General features: G+C 35.5%; 1 protein-coding gene across 1 annotated transcript in view; it reads left to right on the top strand.

Moving 5' to 3' along the window:
- Nucleotides 1–1,567: 1,567 nt before the first annotated feature.
- LOC128247065 (uncharacterized) overlaps nt 1,568–4,868 on the top strand; it is a 45,761-nt gene continuing 42,460 nt past the window's right edge. The window contains exon 1 of the mRNA XM_052965850.1: nt 1,568–1,606. The gene's annotated coding sequence lies outside the window, so the exon portion shown is untranslated. The remainder of the gene's footprint in view (nt 1,607–4,868) is intronic.

Genomic DNA, 4,868 nt, shown 5'->3' with positions numbered 1-4,868 from the left:
TACATGACAGAGTGTAAGTGCCCTGAGAGAAATGTTGGACATAAGAAGCATCAGATGTGGTATGCAAGAGAGACAACTGCCCTGGTATGGTCATATGCTGCGTATGGATGAGGAGAGCTGTGTGAAGTGTCACATCCTAACAGTGGAAGGAACCCATGGAAGAGGGAGACCAAGGAAGACATGGGATGAGGTGGTGAAGCATGACCTTCGAACGTTGGGCCTCACAGAGGCAATGACAAGAGACTGAGATCTTTGGAGATATAGGATGTGATTGAGAAGACCCAGCAAGTAAAGTGAGATCACAGCTGTGGCTGATACCAGTGTCACATAACCAGTCCATTTAAAAGTACCCTTGAATCATCAGGCGATACGCTGTGCTTGAGAAGACCTTTTGAGTCAAGTGAAATCGAATCATGGCCAATGATCTGGCAAGTAAAGTGAGATCACAGCCGTGGCCGATACTAGTGTCACATAACCAGCCCATTTAAAAGTATCCTTGAATAATCGGGTGATATGCTGCACTTGAGAATACCTATTGAGTCAAGTAAAATCAAAATCGAAATCAAAATGAAAATTGTAATTGTGGCTGATGCCAGTGCTGCCTGACTGGTACCCGTGCTGGTGGCACGAAATAAGCACCATTCAAGTGTGAGTTGAGGCCAGTGCCCCCCGTTTATGTGGTGTGGGACCTCGGACTTTCGGGAGAAAATCTGAGGTCCCCCACCACAACTCTTCCTTTGTTTCTGAAGAAAAATAGGAGGTTTGTGGCATATTAGAAGTTCACTGCGTGTGGGTGCATTTATCAAAATTTATCCAAGCTACAAATGAAAAAGGTTACATACCGAATTCAGCAGAATGAATGAATGGGTTTTACTTGATCAGTATTGCTATGTAACGGTGTTATCATCAATTATAAGGGTTGTTGAAATGAATCGATATGAATGACTCCATAAAATAAGACGAGTGGAGCTACATTCTGTCTTGTTGGACAGAAGTTGTTGAATGGGAAACAACTGTACACCATACAGGTTGTTCGGGAATGAATGATGGAAGCACAATATTAAATGTTAATGTAAGGGTTAATAACTCGGTTTGTTTTTGTAAACTCTAGGTAACCTGAAAAGGTTATAGATGAAGTGGAAACGCATCAATCAAACGTGACAAAACCATGCGTTAAATGTAACGAAGTGTCAACTTGCATTATTCAATAACAGAACGATGAAATTATAAGGCACCAAAAGAGAATGACTCTCTCCAGACACAACAGAACGGTGAAGTTATTTACTTGGAGGAAAATTTGTGAATCTGTTTCAAATCACAAACAAAATGAATGTTAATTTAAGAATGACATGCTATTATCGCAAAAAGCTGTTACGTGGTAGCAAGGCTTGGTAGAAATAACAGCCAAATCTTTCCTTTTCTGTGGGAAGGAGCCGTTTATACATCATTTCAATGTCATTTTAATGTGTTAATAAGAAACCGTAAATTTGCAATGAAAGTGAAATATTGTTATGAACCAGAAGAATAAAAATGAAACAGATGTTATTCTTTCACTTTTGACATGTAATAGTGAACCAGTGTCAAAAATTGCTCCGAGCCGCATTAGGTAAGAAGTTGAAAACTATTTTGGCCCATGACACTCCATGGACCGTATGTAATGTATGTGTAAAATTTGAATGAAATTGGTTGCGTAGTTCTCGAGTTTTAGGGATTCGCACAGACAGACAGACACACATTCTCAGATTTATATATTTAGATAAAAGAGACATTTATAACTAATCGCACAGTTGTTTTATTTGTGCTTATCACTGTGTAAAAAACAAATTGGGAACAAATAATTGTGGAACATAGAAAGTATTAAAGAACTATCTCTATCATTTTGGTATATTGATGAATACATGATGAAACTTGAGAAATTTAAGGAGAGAGGACTGAGAATCCTCGAAGGAAGAGCCAAGATTAAAGTAAAAGAAAGTACTAGAAAAAATGGAATAAAAATATGTTGAAATAGAAAAGTAAGATAAACTTTTGCATGTGTTCCAAGAGTCAAACATTGACCAGCAAGATTCCTTCTATTCTCTCTAGATTTCAAAATTAAAAAGCTGATGATAGCACAAGACTAATAATCTACTTACAAAAAACTTCTTAAAGAACATTAGTTTAAAGAATTAGACATGAAGTGGTGGCAGTTTATAAAAAAAGACATTACATAGCATATAGCACCATAGCACATATTCTCAATAAAATCTTATTACTATAATACAAACAATTACTAAAACAAAAACAGCAGAAGCAGGTATCATTTTTAACATAAGGGTAAGGCCTGAAATTTTGGAGCAGGGGTTAATTGAGATCATTGACTCTTGTACTTGACGGGTGTTTTATTTTATTGACTGTGTGGAGATGAAAGGCAAAGTGGGATTTGAACCCAGAATGTAAAGAGCTGGTACAAATACTTCCTAATGATTCTACTGACCCACCACCTTAACACTAATAATAATAATAATAATAATGGTTTCAAATTTTCCCACAAGACAACCATTTTGGAGGAGGGAACTAATCAATTGCATCAATCCTAGCATTTCATTGGTACTTAATTTACCAACCACGAAAAGATGAAAGGTAAATCGATTCAGCAGAATTGGAACTCAGAACATAGCAACGGACAAAATACCACTAAGCATTTTGCCTGGCATGCTAACAATTCTGTCAGCTCGCAGCTTTAATGATAACTAGCAGAGATACCTGGTGTTGCTTGGGATTAAAATGACATAGTTTGTATATATCATATTACAGTTATGTTGAAACAGGTGATATGGGAAACATTTGTGGCGTAAATGATGGGCTAATTCGACTAAGCGATATGCTATGGGTCCATTTGGATTATTCCAGGCCCTAACCTGTCTTGAAAAATTGGGGATGGGAGTTATGTGATTTCTGAATGCACTGAAAAGCTGTCAGTGGATATACTCTCTTTTGCAGCAGTCTGCGCTGTGTCTAACATGATCCATCGTCTGAAATTTTGACACCTCCTTTGGGTTTGTTGTCCTACATCACTCATAAAGTAAATTTGGAGGAACTGTAGTTGTTCATTTGTGGTTAACAGGGAACCAATGAGGGGATAGACTTGACATTGAACTTTGAAGTCGGTGTAAATTCATGTTTAACTATCTTCCGAGATGCGGTGAACGATGTCATTTGTATTGTCTGATATTGTTCAGGAAATGCTTTGACTAGATGGAAGTGCCTTGTAGAAGATCTATAAGAGGTTGAGGAGGAGATGGAAGTGCTGGAAATCTTACCTAACCACCTCAGCAGCACATGCATTTGTTTCATTAGAAAATTTTAAAGCTCTACAGAAATGGCAATTTGTGTTCAGCATACCAATTTGGACTGAGTTATCATTTTTATAAGAATTGGATGGATCATATCTGAAAGCAGCTCCGGGAGTTGTGAAGAATGAATTTGTACGTAGTCTGTTTCTGAGAACTATTCTATTGGACTGCTGTCTAATCATTAAACATTGACTTAATGATCCAGCATTAAGTGCTGCAGCATGCATTTGCTGATCTTGGGAAAGTCTCATCTCTTTTCTCTCTTGAGACTCTATTTGACGTGCTGCAGCACGTCAAATAGTTATTGAGAAAATATTATCTTGATTCTCTCTTCAGACTCTTGCCTTCAGTTCTCTACAATCCTTCTTGCTTTATACTTGTTTCTGGAGAGATTACGTCCTTTCTTTGGTGGCATATTTTTTTCAATATTGTAAACAAAGAATTATGAACATAGAAAAAAATTACACATTAATCCTTATTTTTGTAAGCAGTTGTATGTATGTAGTATACTTTTTTTTGTATGCAATATAAATTAACCAAAGAGAAGCACATGTATGAACTGCTAAATTAACAATAAATGCCACAATAATAATTATTATAGATAAATTTCTTAATATATATATATATATATATATTTGAAAAGATTTGTAAAAATACTACACGAGTAAGTAGATATTGAAAATGAATAAAAATGAAAATGCCACTTTTTAAAAACATTTTTGGGTGTTTTAATTATTTTACATGTTTCGGTTTTTTTGAAAAACCTTATCAAAAATGAGTATAAATATGTGAGAAGAGAAAAGGGCTATTAATAAAATAAAATTAAAAATGACATTCATAGTTTACTGTTATCTCTTGCATGCGCACGTGCTCCTTTCCTTGAACATGGTAATTCCAACTTGTTCTTTTAGTAGATTACTACTATCTGTTTTAGTAAATTAAATAGTGGTCAGGAATTCTGGGAGTGGTTGTAGCTGTCGAATAACTAGCTGCAGTCATGATAATAACAATAGTAGTAGTAGTGGTGGTAGTCGTCGTGGTGAAGTTGTTCCCCCTATGGTTTTAATAGAAATCGGGTTCTTCGATCCCCTTTGTTTATTTCTTATGAATAACTTGCAAATCTACGTATAAAAATATTAAAATATATATGAAAGTCTCAGTGTTGCTAGTTTAGAGAATTTAGACTTGGTCGGTATTTTCTTACAAAAAATATTTCTTTGCTAATGCGTTCATTTTGGCTAGCATTGTCTTTGAATTTGTATAGAGGAAACGTTGGGAATTTGGGAAATTTGTTGTAAGCACATTCGTCGATGTGCTGGCTGAGAGATATTTTCCTATTTTCTGGGATCCTAATTTTGATCCCAAATTCAAAGACAATGCTAGCCAAAATGAACGCATTAGCAAAGAAATATTTTTTGTAAGAAAATACCGACCAAGTCTAAATTCTCTAAACTAGCAACACTGAGACTTTCATATATATTTTAATATTTTTATACGTAGATTTGCAAGTTATTCATAAGAAATAAACAAAGG

This window comes from Octopus bimaculoides, chromosome 2, assembly GCF_001194135.2.
Source record: "Octopus bimaculoides isolate UCB-OBI-ISO-001 chromosome 2, ASM119413v2, whole genome shotgun sequence".
NCBI classification, from domain to species: Eukaryota; Metazoa; Mollusca; class Cephalopoda; order Octopoda; family Octopodidae; genus Octopus; species Octopus bimaculoides.
The sequence above is the reverse complement of the archived record's forward strand: the minus strand, read 5'-3'. Positions and strand labels throughout refer to the sequence as shown.